The sequence below is a fragment of the Neolamprologus multifasciatus genome, chromosome 3 (genome assembly GCF_963576455.1).
Source record: "Neolamprologus multifasciatus chromosome 3, fNeoMul1.2, whole genome shotgun sequence".
Taxonomy (NCBI): domain Eukaryota; kingdom Metazoa; phylum Chordata; class Actinopteri; order Cichliformes; family Cichlidae; genus Neolamprologus; species Neolamprologus multifasciatus.
In genome coordinates, this window is record NC_140441.1 from 78,103 (window position 1) to 95,105 (window position 17,003).

The following is a 17,003-nucleotide window of genomic DNA, read 5'->3' on the forward strand; positions in this document are numbered from 1 at the left end:
GAGTTTGTGGCTTTAAAAGTTGAAGCTCAGGTGACTGATTTCAGTCGTATACAGACCTCCAGATCATTCCTGAAAAACCTGGTAAGCCTGTCAGACTCATTAGAGGTCATGGATCATGGACCACATCATAGTGTGATTTTAATGAGAATGTTTTATCCAGGTGTTACGACCTGCCTAGGGCCCAGGTCATATCATGATTGAGCATTCAAGACATCATGTGTATGTCTGTGTCCTGTTGACCTGCTGAAACCACATGATCACCATAGTTTTTCTTTTTGGATGAAAGTTTGCAGGGCTAAATATGAGTTTATGCTGTGGGGACAGACAAAAGTAGAGGACAGATCCGAGGTCCACATCATCGGTGTGACATGCAGAACCAGCTGCAGGTACTCCTGGAAACCTGACAGAGCGTCTATAGCGAGATGAGGAACTGGAGAAGGACGAGGTCACCGTTAACAAGAAAATCAAAGGGAAACAAATCAGATAGAAAAATATCTGTGTCAATAATTTAAAGAAAACTATTTATGGTTCCTTTATTTTGTTCAGGCTGTTCAGACAAATATGCAAAATGATATTTTATAAATTATAAAGAATGAGGTTCATTGTTTTTTATGCTTATTCATATTTTAATGGCACCTTATTATGAGCAGTACAGTATTTAACAGTTATAGTTTTAAGTGCTGTACATTAAAGATTCTAATAAAGAGTTGGAAATGCATGAAACAGTCTGCAGCTTTGATACGACACACTTTTCATCTGCTGTTTAAGCATAAAAATGATCTAAAGCAACAGAACGTTCCTCCACAAGGACAACAAGTGCCCATCTGTCTGGTCAACACCATTAGTGTTTGGTTTTTTGGGAGGAGGAGGAGATTAAAAATGTTGTTAAAAAGAAGAATAACACAACTAAAAATAAAGATCAAAGCTTAACGTTGTATTTGTAGGTATTGAAGGGGGTGGGCCCATCAACTCTGTACCTTTAAAGAACCCAATAAATTCCTCTCATTATTCATTTGAACATTGCTGCTGTTTTAATGTTCAGATAATGATGTGAGGGCAAAATGGTGAAGTCCAGATTTCTGGATGGACTTGATATCAATGAAACCAGGCGTGAACATTTTATTAAGAGGTTTATCCAACAACACTGAATTACAGGATTAAAGCAGAGATAAATCACAGGATATCAGTTTGTTTACAACCATGAATGTCACCTGACACACTGAAACAACAAAACGTTTAACACTGAGGTGTTTGAAACATGCATTCAGTGATTTGTAAAACAAAAAGTCTTTAATGTGGAACTATTGAACCTAAACGTACATTTGTTACGATCCAGCTCAAAAGCCTCAACATAAATATAGAGACTGAAATAAGTTAGTGGTACCATCTATTTCAGCTAAGACAAAGACTGTTTACCAATTTAGTTTCTGCAGCCTTAACAGTCCTCAAGGGCCGCGAAGACCACTAAGACCGGAAGTGCGAGGCTTGTAGGCTCGTGAAATGGGACGGTCTAGCCTCCGTCGCGCTGCCCAGGTTGCCTAGCAACCATGATACTAACAGATGGAAACGTTTCATACAACTTTGTTTGACAGAAATGAAGGAGAACATATTTTGTTCATTTGTTTCTATGAGCTTTGTGTGATTTAATAAGTATCTGAGGCTGAAACCACAGGACTGTAAAACATGATTGTTGGGCTTCATTTCTGTACTGAACAGTCATTTAATTATCTTAACCATTATCAGTTATTACAGCAGTGAACATGAACTCTGTGTCAAACACTGAGCTTCAGTAAAGATTCAAGTTGCAGTTATTTATATTTCCTGTCACCTTAAATCTTCACTCAAAGACAAGTATCTGTGACAGTGTATATACAGATGTATTATATATAAGAGACAAATATTGTTCGTTTAATATGTTGGCATCATTACTAAATTTGGCTCAATGCTTACATACATGTGTAAAAAGCAAATGTACGAGCTGTGATAACTGTGTCTGATAGAATGAAGAGTAGACTGATATATGAAATATTCCTTTATTGGGTGAGAAAATCAGACCATGTCATAACTGCTTTAAGTCACACAGAATAGATATCAGAGCCTTAAACAGGCTGACTTCTGCTAAATGGGTCAAACTGGGCAGAAAGTCTACAAACACATAACATCCTTATAGAATATGATGTAACACTATAGATCAACTTACCTCAGAATATATAAAGCATATAAACAATTACAGCGATATGATGCAACAAACACAGCAGTGCTACTGATCCATTTTAATCCAAATTTATTTGCATTTGTTTAATCCAAACAAGGAAAATAAGAATCAAAATCCGATTCACAAACACTTGCAATCGCCCCCAGCATAAGCTCACCGCAGCTCCCACCCAACCCAAACTCTCCGGCTTCTCCCGAACTCACACAGTTAAACCCCATACGATAACTTGTTAGGGAGTCCCCCCCCCCACAAACCTTGTGTGCGGTAACAGGGCAAACCCTTAAAAAACCCTTAGTCTTTTTTCTTCAAACGATCCCTCTTTCTCTAGTTCAGCGCACAGCCTTAAATGTCCGTCCCTCTTACTCGCGCCCTCTCACATCCAGCGCACAGCCTAAATGTTTCCCGTGTTACTCGTTCTGTCTCAACTCCCGAATGCTGCTTACCTCTTTGAAATTTTGCGCCTGAGACCAACTCCGCCTCCGAGGCGTGCCTAACTTCCCCTGCTGCCAATCACATATCAAATTGGCGGCTCCCGCAATACCCGGGTTAGCCAATCGGCTACAGGGCCAATTTTTATGATCTGAGGTTAAGACCTGCTAGGTCAGGGGTGTCAAACTCAAATACACAGTGGGCCAAAATTCAAAACTGGAACAAAGTCGCGGGCTAACATTAATATTTATTGAAATATATTTATTCCTCCAGATATAAGAATGAATCTTTCCTTATGGACTCAAAGAAGTTTTGCTGAAAAACTGAATATGGAACAAGCAAAGCTTAACACTAAACAATATATATATTAGCTGTATAATACCAGTAGGCCAGCTCTGATAGTAATTTGGTATGGCTCCGCGAGTTTGACACCTATGGTCTAGAGCAGGGGTCGGCAACCTGCGGCTCCGGAGCTGCATGCAGCTCTTTAGTCCTTATACTGCGGCTCCGGGTGGTTTGGGAAAAATTTTTTTTAAAGTATTTAGTTGAAGTGTATTTTATTTATGTTAGTTCTTTTTTTAACTTGTAGTTCTAAATTGGAAGATTATTGTGATATTGAAATATAAAAATAAAATTATATTATATTATTTTTTCACCGCTCAAAATAAGCGTCACACTTGCGGAAGCCGGTGTAGCCGCCGAAACGCCGTGCATTTATCGAGACTTTCAACCCCAGGTAGGCCAGTTATGGATGTTTGGATCCACATTATGTCAGCAGCTCCACCGTGAACTATGTTAAAAACGAACACGCTTACGCCTGACAGACGACAGCTTACAGTCCTGCATAAAGATGAAGTGACTTTGTACAGCCCCGACCTGCAGACGCTGTGCGCAGAGGTTCAGGAGCAGAAGTCTTATTGTAAACGTATCACGGCAGGCCGACGATGTTTCCATGAACACGCTTTTCACACACGGTTGCTGTGCGCACACAGCCGGCTGTAGCTTTGCAGCTCACAGAACGACACACCAACACAACAGCAGAGAGAGCACAGACGTTAAGGCGGCGAGGCGTGATTGCGGGTGCCGGTCAGGTGCGTCGCCTCCCCTGCAGTGCAGCCCACGCCCCGCCACACACATTAACCAGGTAAAATACATATTTAGACAGAATTTTGCAAATATCTATTTTTCATTTTTCAGCAGCATAGTGCTTTTTTTCCAGTTATTTTTTAAAAGTCAGGTCAAGGCTCCAAAAGCCCAAAGGTGATATAACAGTTTTTGTTTGCTGGATCATTTTAGTTCAGCTGGGTGTCTTTGCTTTTGTTATATCTCTTTAAGAGTTCAAAACGTGTTAATTACATAAATAACATGTAATTTTCTCTGTAGCACTTCATGGAGTTCATAAGCAACACACCTTAGTTGTTCACACAAAGGTAAAAAACAATATATACAGTGTTATCTTCATTTTAGATGTCAAAGTATTTGTGGCTCCCAGAGTTTTCTTCTGCGTGGAAATCGGGTCCAAATGGCTCTTTGGGGGTTAAAGGTTGCAGACCCCCGCCCTAGATAATAAGTATCTTCAATATTCATGCAGATTCTGCTGGAAGACCCGCCTCTGCTAACAATAGGTTTTGAAATAGTAGCGTTGTGTTGTCTGAATTTACTTCATTCTGGGCCATTTTTATGGAACGATGATAACTAGTGTTATAGCTGTGTAATAAATCTTGTAACACTTCGACATATCTACGTGTATTTGCAGCTGTGAAGTATCTATACATTTTACTTTTAAGAGTTATATTAAACCTTTCGCAGACTGAGGCTTTTACATTGCTCCCTTTAGCAAAATGATTTATACCATGCTTTTTCATTACAGATTGAAAACTGGAATTAAAAAATTCCTTACCACTATCTGTTTGTAGCTTTTCAGGAATTTGGCTATCTTTTAAGACAGAGTCAAAAGCCTTGGTGACTTGAACGCCTGTTTTGTTTTTCAAGACTCATGCATAAGCTTTTTTAGAGAAAACATCAATAACAGTAAGTAAATATTTATTGCCATCGTTATGCTCGGATAACGCCTGCATATCGCACAGGTCTGCTTGGAACTGATTAAGAGGTCTCGGGACAAACACACGATTTCTCCGAAAGCGCAGGCACGCAGCTCTGTGCAAGATGTAAGCGTCCTGCTCTGACAGGAACTCTCGAGCTGTTCGCATGTTAATCTTTGTACCAGTTTCATCCTGCACGCTTTTAATCCATTTTTGCACACTGCCAAAACCGGGCTCTAGAGTGCGACCAATTTGGTTGCAAATGTGACCAAATTTTTCAATTGTGCGACTAAAAAAAAAAAAAAAATCTCTGCAACTCTCCGTGTGGTCAACAACAGACACATTATGCCCCTATCGTGGACTAAACCAATCAGATATAGTCAGGGGCGGACCTCTCTGATTGGCCGTGGTCCAGTTGAAAGTGCAGGTGGAAGAGAGAGGTGAGTAGTCTGAATAAGGCGATATCGATTCATTAACGGATTCCACACAAAGACGTAAACACAGACCCGACGCATCAGAATCAGCTTTGTCTTTCTCGGCTTTCTCACCTGACGGCCCGTAGACGGACACGCTGTCGGAGCTCAGCGATTCTGATGCGTCCGCTCTGTGTTTGCGTCTTTTTGCGCTGATTCTGAGCTGCAGGTTTTGTCTCTCCAACCAAAATTCGCCGAGCCAGCAGCAAAAGAAGCAGCAAACTACGCTTCACATGTAATCAACGTCGTCATGAATTCCCTCTGACGTTTGCTGTTTTGCTTCCACCACGATAAAATCACACTTCCTGCACAGCTCTCTCTCTCTCTCTCTCTCTGTGTACTTCAGGAACAGTTTCCCTTCTCAAATCTGTTTTCTGCATTATTCATTCACTTATTACCCACCAGTCTACCGTTGTTTACAGCGCTGTCTTTTTCTTTTTTCACTTAAATGACCTCCGACAAGAAAACCTCATTTCTGCTGTTCAATACTGAAGAAATTAAAACTTTTTAAAATTATGCAAAATTGCAGAACATTTTAAGGTTATCTGCTATAAAAAGCCAGACCAGGAAAATCTCCTTCATGTTTTTCTGTTTTATTCTCAGTTACTTTCACACAAAGTCTGCTGTGATGTTCACAATTCCGATGAAGTCTCACATGTATCAGTGAGTAAATGATCAGAATTATAATATTTCTGACTGTCTGAGGCTAAATTGAATCATATCAGGACTTTGAAAACCAGAATCGAATGGATGATAGAAATCAGTGATGATACCCAGCCCTAGTGAGCAGCCTAGGCCTGACAGAAGTGGATGTAGCTGCAGGTAATAAATGCCCGAGTGTCCCCACTGCCTTTAAGCAGCAGACAGCAGCAAACAGGTCGTCAGAGGAGCCGAGATGATGATTAAGTTTAACATTTTCTACAATATTGACAAAGCACTTTAAGCACAAGTTTGTTAGTTAATAATTTACAAATGAATATTGTCTGTATGGACTCCCCCCAAAGAAAGTGCACATGTAAAACTGTGGTGTTAAGCGATGCGGTTGAAAAGTGAGCGCCTAACTTTTGTGCCGGTACGCCTAAATTTTTAAAGTTAGGCGTACCGGTGCGCCCATGTCAAAAAGTTAGTCTAGAGCCCTGCATGATGCACCTGTGATTGGTTGAAGTGGTTCAGTGCCACCAAAGTGGAGGGTGGTGGTCGTCCTCCACCTGCTGACTGACCTGGGTGGGGTTCTTACATAGATGCTGTGTCTTTGCTGGACAGCATACGTCTGGTGCTTCCAGATTTACTCATCCCAGGATGTGCTGGTGATCAGGTTGAGAGTACTGGGGAGAGAAAAGAGAGGAGAGGGATATTTAAGGTGGCCTAGCTGATAGAAAATTATATAGTTTCAATCTGTCTATACTTCTTCTTGAATCTACAAGTGTTTGTATTGAATGTCGTGATTGAATTACATGAACACGGTAGGAAGCAACTTTGTTACGTTAAGCCTCAGAAAGACAACCTGTTAGTGTAAATCGATATTTCAGATTTCTATAACAGCTCCTGTAACATTTTGGGGAATTTCATTTGACAAGTCCCAGAATTAATCTTTACAGCTTAATAGATTCAGTTCATCCAGTCAGAAAATATCATTGGAAAAGTCATCAGCTGACTCCAACTGCCCAGATCTGGACCAACTGTGCGCTGAAGAGAAATCCCCCAATGGAAAACAAGCCTGAGTTTACTGGGCCAATCAGAATGCTCTATCATTCCCATACATTTACCATCATCAAAATCAGGTAAAAATGAATGAATGTTTAAATAACTTTTAGAAATATAAATAAATAATTGTGCTGAATTTAAGATGAACAAAGCATAATGTGTTTAAGCCACAGACAGGGTCAAGTTCAAGCACTTTCAAGGTCCATTTTCAAGCTTTTCCAGCACCATATAAAAAAAGACCAGTACCTCACCTCAGTAAGACCATGTGAAAATAAAACAAAACAGTGTGAGTTGTTTAGTGTGTAGTTGCTCACAATAAACACATGAATGACAGCCAGGGAAATACAGTACAACAAAAAAGTGTCTAGTCTTTGTGCACATGTGGATCAGTCCTTCTTATTACCATTATTTCCCCCTAAGGTGTTGCCAAACGCACCAAGTTAAAGCTGCAGCAACACACAAAGAAATTTAGCTTTTACACTTTGCGACTCATTTTATTTCACCGATAAGAAAACTTTTAGTTAGATATTTGTTGTGAATGAAATACAGTTTCAAGCAGTTTTAAGCACCACATCTGAAATTTGAGCACTTTTCAAACCTTGAAAAGACAATATTAAAATCCAAGCATTTTCAACGATTCAAGGACCTGTACGAACCGTGTATAATGTGTGAATATTTATAACAGTCTCAAATATTCTCAAATGTGAGAAGAGCTTTTTCTTTTAGCCAAGTTGACCCTAAGGCTAGGGTCAACTTCAGCACCTGAAAACCATCAAATTTACAAAAAAAAAATCCCATGCAGCTGAATTTTGTTTTTGCAGACCTTTGTAATTTAAATAAAATATAAATATGTTAAATAATCCCCAAAAGGTTGATTCTGTTCATCTGGACGAAATGTTTTCAGAAACTTTTCCTCAGTCATGTGACTTCTTCAGTCATCCTGCACTGATAATGTTAATTTACACTCTCGTTCAGGGAGGATCGTGACCATGCACAGAGGAGGCACGGTCAGTCTGTCAGTGATGTTTTCCTGCCAACTGTGATCCAGAGCAGAACACAAAGGTGGATATAAGGTGGTGTGCAACTAGAGCTCGTCCCAAGAAACAAACACATGTTGTAATAAAGTGCAGAAAACTTAAAGACAGCATGATTCACACAAAAACACTGAATACCTTTAATAGTGCTGCTACCGATATATCAGCCTTCTGTCATGTGTGCTGTAAATGAAGATGTTTGTGAGGCTGAGCAGTTGTGAGTGTCTCAGCTCACAGAGGAAGGACACCTGAGTTCAGACAGTAACACACACTGTAACACTCCTGAAGTCACATGAAAACACTTTACAAAGAATTAATACATGTTTCCATGAAAATAATGTCTTTAACCCTTCTTGCTGTGAGGAAATCTCACCCCGACTGCTTTGGGACAAGCTCGAAGGAAGACTCATCACAGAAGCTCTCCTGTGCTCCAGATGTGAAGTCTCACACTCTGACTCTGTCTCAACCATGACAAATTAAGCGCAGCTTCAGGGTTAGTGATATGAGCAGCACGGATCCTTTTTACATGTTCTGATGATTCCTTGCCAAGCCATTTTACTTCTAACTCTTCACTGGCTGTCAGCTCCAAATCCTGAATGGTGCTGAGGAAGGATGACTGCCAAGCTCTGTGGCCTTCTGGCTGATCATCAAATTTAGTGAGACCTGCGGTTACTAATTCCCTGCGTGCCAGATACTTTGCAAAGTCTAACATGCCTGTAGATGGGGTCTGAGAGTTTTGCTGTATGCTGATCCTTTGAGAAGTATCTGAATGCCTTATGTGTGGACTGCATTCTGAAGATGCCTTACAAAAATAGCGAGGGCTCAATGGAGTGGACTGAGGCGAGAATGGCTGCTGTCCTGTAGTTGGCTGATGCTCACTTAGCTGTGAGTAACCAGGGTTTGTGGATGAAGTGATATTTTATGTTGGATTCTGGGAGTTCTTGTTTTGTTGACAGCGATGCTTTCTTAACATAGATGGGACTCAGTGTGGCTTGAGAATCTATGGCAGGTTTAAAACTGATTCGAGCTTGATCTTCGAGGTATGCCTCGGTTTGCTGCTTTATGGACAAAGGTGAGATGCCACTTCTGTTGCTGTGTATATCATCACAGTCTATGGCTGCTGCTGCTTCTAAAACCTCAGCCTCAGCAACAGCAACGGCAGCTGCTTTTTCAACTTCCAATGCTTCTAGATCTGCCTCAAGAGTAGCCTTTTCTAAATCCAACTTGGCCTTTTGTTTTTTTATTACGAGCTCCCTCTGTGCAAATGTGGCCCTGGTGCGTGCAGCTTCAGCGATAGCTCTGGCTTTTGCAGCGGCGCTGGCTACTGAATGCTTTGAAGAAGAGGTGCGCTTGGAGCTGGAGACCGATGACACTTTGTCGTCCATTTTGGCATCCATAACTATGCTGGAGAATCCCTCTGACAAATATAGTCTTTCACTGTACTGTTCTCTCTATGTGTTAAACTCCCTGAGTGTGAACATAGATAAACAGCCAGCCAAACTCCTTTTCAAGAGCCAGGAAGGTGAGCGTACTTGCTCCTTTAATGACTCCAAACATAGCAATCATCTTCAACTGACATCATTGAACTGGAGTGAAACTAGAAAAACACATAATACAAAACTCTTAATCGATTGTCATATAAGCAGCAGGTAAATATATTCAGACACTTACACAGGAGACTATGAAATAAGTATACTGTAGATATGCAAACTGATATTACTACAAAGAAAAACAAGCAGTGAGCGTACACTTGTATCATTAGCTCAGAAGCTACACCCTATAACTGCACTTCAAAGAAGGTACAAAATAATGTCTCAAAACACCCTATTATTAATTGCTTAATATACAAAGAACTGACAGAACTTACGACTATTGCTTTCTGAAGGACTCCTTTGAAGGATTGCTTTGGATTCCACATGAATGATTACAAAGGTGTAGCCATGCTTTTCCCACTGTTCTCTGCATTTCCTGCTTCCTGTCTATGCACATGTCAAAATAAAAGCCTTCCTGTCTATCCAGATGTCAAAATAAAAGATTCACAATTTTCCGATGTATAACAATAGAAATACACTTTACACTTATTTGTGTCATTAGCATACGAACATATTGAAAACAGAACAGTGGTAGTCAATGACCACTAAATATTCTTTGCCTTTAACATGACATAAATCAATCCCTACTTTGTACCAGGGTGCTGTTGGTGTTTCATCAACAACCATAGATTCTTTGGTCTGTTTGTTGCGGTACTTCTGACATGTCTCACACCTTCTTATCATGTTCTCAATGTCTTTGTTCATCCCAGGCCAAATGACTGTCTCTCTAGCCCTTCTTTTGCATTTCTCAATTCCGAGATGCTCTTCGTGTATTCTGGTAAGCATCTCTGGCCTCATTTTCTGTGGAATGACGATGTTGTCTTGTTTCAATAGCATGCCCCTGACTACACTCAGTTCCCCTCTAATGTGGTAAAAGAGTGGACACGAACCAATAGACCATCCACTTGACATGCTTTTTTATAACATGTTGCAGTTCTATGTCTTGTGCATAGAACAAGATATAGAATTGGGTGGCTGTAGCTCAGGTGGTAGAGCAGGTCATCCAATGATTGGAAGGGTGGTGGTTCGATTCCTGGCCTCCCCTAGTCTGCATGCCAAATATCCTTGGGCAAGATACTAACCCCAAATTGCTTTCTGATGCATCCATTGGAGTGTGAATGTTAGCTATGAAGCAAAATGTGCTTGTGAGAATGGGTGTGCATGGGTGAATGCACAAGTTGTGTAAAGTGCTTTAAGGGCTCAGATGAATAGAAAAGCGCTATATAAGAACCAGTCCATTTACCATTCGTCAGCTATTTGCTTGGATTTCATGTCTGACACAGGCAGTGTGGTAAAGATCATGTTTATGTGAGTTTGAATGTCTTCTTCTGTTGTACTCACTATGCCCCCTGTGGGTGCTCTTGAGAGTGCATCTGCAATTATCAGGTGTTTTCCTGGTGTGTAAACTAGCTGACAGTCATATCTCTGCATTCTCACGCTGAATTCTGAGCGCCATTTGATTTAGGTTTTTCATGATGATGGACACTAGTGGGCGATGATCTGTTTCTGCAGTGAAAGAGGGTAAGCCATACACGAAGCTGTGGAACCTCTCTAGGCCAAAAACCAATCCCAGGCATTCCTTCTCTATTTGAGCGTAGCGACACTCACTCTCCGTCATGGACCTGGATGCGTAGGCTATAGGTTTGCCGTGCTCACCTTCAGCTTGCAGAAGTACTGCACCAATTCCATCTTTTGAGGCATCAGTTGACAGTTTGATCCTCTTTGAAGAGTCATAGAATGCCAATACAGGTGCAGTTGTCAGCGTTCTTTTGAGATGTGCACACTCACTTTCATGATTGGCTGTCCACTTTATGGAGGAGCTCACGAATACAGGATGTGTTTGCTGCCAGGTTAGGAATGAATGGGGTGGCTGTACCTCAGGTGGAAGAGCAGGTCAGCCACTAATCAAAAGGTCGGTGGTTTGATCCCACGCTGCCTCCTGGCTGTGTGCCAAATATCCGTGGGAAAGATACTAACCCCATGTTTGCCTGCTGGCGGTGGTCAGAGGGCCCGGTGGCGCCAGTGTCCGGCAGCCTCGCCTCTGTCAGTGCGCCCCAGGGCAGCTGTGGCTACAATGTAGCTTGCCATTGCCAGTGTGTGAATGACTGAATGTAGTGTAAAGCGCTTTGGGGTCCTGACTGACTGACTGAGTAAAGTGCTAAACAAATGCAGGCCATTTGCCAATGAAGTTCACCATTCCCATTATGTGTAGCACTCCTGTCTTGTCAGTGGGTGTTGGCATGTCCAGTATTGCCTTGACTTTATCTAGGTCCGGCTGAACACCTTGTGCAGAGAGCTTGTCTTCAAGAAACATAATTTATGTGTTTCTCATGACCCCAGAATAATACACAATTTCTTGCACTCCGAACTGGCATTTGCTCTTGTTGAGCTTAAGTCCATACTTTCGTACTCACTCAAACACTCTGATTAGTCGTTCTTTGTGCTCTTGCATTGTCGAGCCCCAGATGATTATGTCAGCCACATAAACTCGGACACCTTCCAGTCCTTCTATTATGTGCTCCATTGCCCTGTGGAATATTTCAGAGCCAGATATTATTCCAAAAGGTAGTCTCAGGAAGCAGTATCTGCCAAATAATGTGTTAAAGGTGCAGTATTTGGTGCTGCTTTCATCCAGCTTTAACTGCCAGAAACCTTGTGAAGCATCAAGTTTCGTGAAATACCTGGCGCCCGCCATTTCACAAGTAATCTCCTCCCGTATTTGGTGATGCTCCCTGTAAGGTTTATATTGTTGGATTGTCATTTATGCTTAGAAATATATACTCATATATGCTTAGAGTTTTATAATCGATTGCATATTGATAGGATGTCTGATCCTTAGCATTCTGCAAAGACTGTGTGCCTCCCAGAGCGCTCTGGCATACATACACATATCCTGGGGTCATGAGAGAGGCCGTACCTTCTTTTATTGTTTTATGGTAGGATAAACATATCTATGTCTGTTTAAGTATAAGTGCCTTTTGTTTAGATGAACTGCTGGACTTCCAGGCCAGCAGGTTTAGGGAAGTCGTTCATGAGGTCACATCTCATGCACAGCTGGCTTTGCATTTTCCTTCAGTGCAATTTTGTATGTGAAAGGTAAGGTGCCCAGTCCTTTAAAAACATCTGCACAGCTCTGAACTATGTCGTCTATAGAGTCATTTGGTGATTCCACATCTGTGTTGATGTAATACACGCGTCTCACCAATCCAAGATCTTCACAGGCTTTGTCGCCAGGCAGTGACTCATGTGCTTCAGCAACGACAGAGAAGCATAGGTGGTGCACTTCATCTTTTACAGTTACTTTTAGTCTGCATGTGCCAAAACTCTCAATCTGTTGTCCATTGTAGTCTTTCAGGGCCAATTTTGTTTTTTGTATTTTGGGCTTTTCTTTCATTTCTTTGATGTCAGATAAACTGATCAGATTGGCTTTAGCACCAGTGTCTAGTGTGACAAGCGTCCCATTAGGCAGGGGCAGGGATAGCTCAGTAGGTAGAGTGGTTGCCTCATGATCGGAAGGGCGGGGGTTCGCATCCACTGAATGGCTACCCTCAGGTACCGTCCCTACACACTGCTGCCCGGGTGCCTGCTTAGTGGTTGCCCACTGCTTCACTGAGTGAATGGGTCAAATGCAGAAAAAAACAAGTAATTTCCCCATGGGGATCAATAAAGTATACATTATTATTAATTGTCAGTGGCTCTGTCCACTTGTCTTCCACTGTTTATCTCTGTATCTACCTCATTTTCACTGTTAACCAAACCAACAGAGAAGCATAGCTTGGCAAAGTGGTTCTTTCTGTGGCAGGCGGAGCATATTTTACCATAGGCTGGTTCTCTAAAGAAGAACAGCTGGGATTGATTTGGAGCAGATAATGGTTTAACTACAGCAAGCTTGAAGACCTGTGGTACATAGGTTGATCATATTTAAGACTGAAGCATTCATTTATGGTGGAACTTCTTTGAGCAGTTTTGTAGATATGCCTTTCACCAATCGTTTTAACAAAAGCGATTTATTTATTTGCCCTTGAGGACATTTGCTAATAATGTTGTTAAGAGCTAAGAGAACCAGTCAACAAAAAAAAATAATAGCGCTGTTTTAACAGCACAAACAAATGCACCCTCTCAGAGTGCGCCCATATGCAGAGATTCCTATCGTTAATTACTGGACTGATGAATGTCGGTTGGAAAAAATATACGTATTGCCCAACCTTAGTCTAAAAGACACATTGATGGTTTGGAGGAAGTAATTACTGAAGTTAACTCAGAAAGATAATAATAATAATAATAATAATAATAAGCTTCTCGGATGAGGGGTGAAACGTCTTCAAGTAACTTAAAGAAGTCCAGACGCTTTTCTTTGCAAGCTCCTTTGACTACGATGACCTGGATGACTGAGAACCTTCACAGACATAATGATAATAATACATTTTATTTGAAAGCGCCTTTCAAAACACTCAAGGTCGCTGTACACAGTAGAATAAAAGCAACATAAAAGCAAGCAGTTTACAGAATCATAAAAGCATAAGACATAAACAAATAAAATAGCAGAGGTTCAAGGTTCAAGGTTTTTATTTGTCACATGCATAGTTATACAAGTATAACACACAGTGAAATGTAACCTGACATGCTCCTCGACATGTGCAAAAATGTGGGGGGGGAGGGGGGGGTAAAATATTCTGACTATTTTACAGAATAGACAATATAAACATATTTAAAATTAAAGGAATATGAAATGTACATTGTGCTGATGGGTTTAGAGTGTCTGGAAGAGAGTCCTGTCTCAGTCAATTATAGATGATGTGAGAGGGTGTGTGTGTTTAGGGCCCGGATGGCTCGGGGATAGAAGCTCCTCTTGAGTCTCTCTGTCCTTGCCCGGATGATGTGAACCTTCTACCAGATTGCAGAAGTTGGAACAGTTTGTTGCCAGGATGAGATGGGTCCTTCAGTATCTGCTCTAGTCCGGCATCTCCTGGTGTAGGTGTCCTGAAGCGGGGGGAGAGCAATCCTGCAGCAGCGTTCTGCTGTACGGATCACTCTCTGGAGAGCTTTTTGGTCCTTCACACAGCTGTTCCCAAACCAGGATGTGATGTTCTGTGTGAGGATGCTCTCCACAGCGCCTGTATAGAAATCCTGAGGATCTCTGGAGAGACCCTGAACTTCCTCAGTTGTTGTAGGTGGTACAGGCGCTGCCTAGACTTTTTGGTCTGGACCTGAATGTGGGCAGACCATGTCAGGTCTGAGGAGATGTGGACACCAAGATACTTGAAGGACTGCACCCTCTCCAGTGGAGCTCCATTGATGATAATGGGCTTGTAGTCTCTGTGCTGACTCCTTCTGAAGTCCACCACCAGCGCCTTGGTCTTGCCGACGTTCAGCTGGAGGTGGTTGTCCTGGCACCACGATGCCAGATTCTTCACTTCGTCCATGTAGGCCGCCTCATCGTTGTTGGAGATGGCGCCCAACACCACTGTGTCGTCAGCAAACTTCACAATGGTGTTGGAGCCGTGGGCGGCCACACAGTCTGAAGTGTAGAGGGAGTAGAGCAGTGGCGAGAGGACACATCCCTGAGGTGCTCCTGTGTTGATGGTGATGCTTTTAGAGAGGCATCTACCCACCCTCACCACCTGAGTTCTGCCAGTGAGGAAGTCCAACACCCACGCACACAGCTGTTAAGTCCCAGATCCCTCAGCTTTGTGAACAGTCTGCAGGGCACTATTGTGTTAAACGCTGAACTGTAATCAACAAACAGCATTCTCACATAGTTACCCTGTTTCTTGTCCACGTGGCTAAGGGTGGTGTGCAGGACGTGGGCGATGGCGTCCTCTGTGGATCTGTTTGGTCGGTAGGCAAACTGGAGCGGATCTGTGGTGTCTGGGATGGAGGAGGAGATGATGTTCTTCAGCAGCCTCTCAAACACCTTCATTACTACCGAGGTCAGTGCAACTGGCCGGTAATCGTTCAGGGATGAGGGTTTGCTGTTCTTGGGCACAGGGATGATGGTGGATCTTTTGAAGCATGTGGGGACCACAGACTTCGCCAGGGACTCGTTGAAGATGGAAGTGAACACACCTGCTAGCTGGTCAGCACAGCAGTGCAGCAGACGGCCGGTGATGCTGTCTGGCCCCGCCGCGTTCCTTGTGTTCACTCTCCTCAATGCCGCTCGGACGTCATGCTCCGCGATGCTGGTCACCGGTCTCTCACTGATGACGTCACTGTCCTCGGTAGTCAGGCGGTAGATAGCATTAGCCGCCTGGCTAACCTCGAAACGGCGTAGAACTGATTCAGCTCGTTGGTGAATGCAGAGTTGGCGAGTGTAGAGGTTTTGTGGGATGAGCTATTTTGTACAAGTGGGTTTTGAGTTTGGACTTAAAGAGTGAGAAGGAAGAGATGTTTCTTAAATCAGGAGGTCAGGAATTCCAGAGTCATGGAGCAGAGCAGCTGAAAGCCCTGCTCCCCATGGTTGCAAGACGGGGGGAAGGGAGAGAGAGAGAAAGGGAAGAAGAAGCTCTGAGACAACGAGATGGGGCGGTGATCTTAACCAGGTCAGAGAGATATGGAGGAGAATGGTAAATGGCCTGCATTTGTATAGCGCTTTTCTAGTCCTTAAGGACCCCAAAGCGCTTTACACTACATTCAGTCATTCACCCATTCACACACACATTCACACACTGGCGATGGCAAGCTACATTGTAGCCACAGCTGCCCTGGGGCGCACTGACAGAGGCGAGGCTGCCTGACACAGGCGCCACCGGGCCCTCTGACCACCACCAGTAGGCAAATATTAGTATCTTGCCCAAGGATATTTGGCATGCAGCCAGGAGGCAGCCTGGGATCGAACCACCGACCTTCTGATTAGTGGCTGACCTGCTCTGCCACCTGAGCTACAGCCACCCAGAGAGATGATGAAAATGTGTACAAGAGTATTTTGAAATTGATGCGATATTTGAACGGGAGCCAATGAAGCTGCTGCAGGACAGGAGTGATGTGGTGGACAGAAGGGGTCCTGGAGATGATACGGGCAGCAGAGTTCTGGACGCTGTAGAAATGTTTAGCTGATTTAGAGTTTAGAAATGTGTTAACATAGAATCTAGAATTATTGTAGAGACACTGACACTGCCCTCAATGTAATAAAGGCCTGATGGTGTCCTGAATTTAGGAGCAGAGTATAGGAGACCCTCCCCAGTTGAACTGTGAAAGTAAAACAGAGAGGAGTTAATCCTGAGAGGAAATTCCCCAGAGAATGTTTGGGTGGGGGTCTCAACATTTGTAACTGGATAACTGTGGTCTGGAAGGGAAATGGGTTTTTTTATGACCTCTAGGGAGTCACCTACACCCACAGTGTTTTAACTGTCACGCACACTCACTTACGTGCACACACATACACACAGGTATGCTACACAGTCACACACGAACACTCACATAGACACAGACACAGAGTTTGCAGCACACCGTAGGGGGGTTTTATGATGGGGACACCTCTATTGTCAGGGTTCCTGGGTCGGTGACCCAGTGCTTTC

At 42.8% G+C, this 17,003-nt stretch overlaps 1 long non-coding RNA gene across 1 annotated transcript; it reads right to left on the reverse strand.

Annotated features, from left to right (window-relative positions):
* Window positions 1–2,019: 2,019 nt before the first annotated feature.
* Window positions 2,020–11,621, reverse strand: LOC146520905 (uncharacterized). The gene is made up of 2 exons (XR_014873251.1): window positions 9,765–11,621; window positions 2,020–8,145 (listed from the first exon to the last, which is right to left on the reverse strand). It is a non-coding gene; the product is annotated as an uncharacterized LOC146520905 (long non-coding RNA).
* Window positions 11,622–17,003: the final 5,382 nt, after the last annotated feature.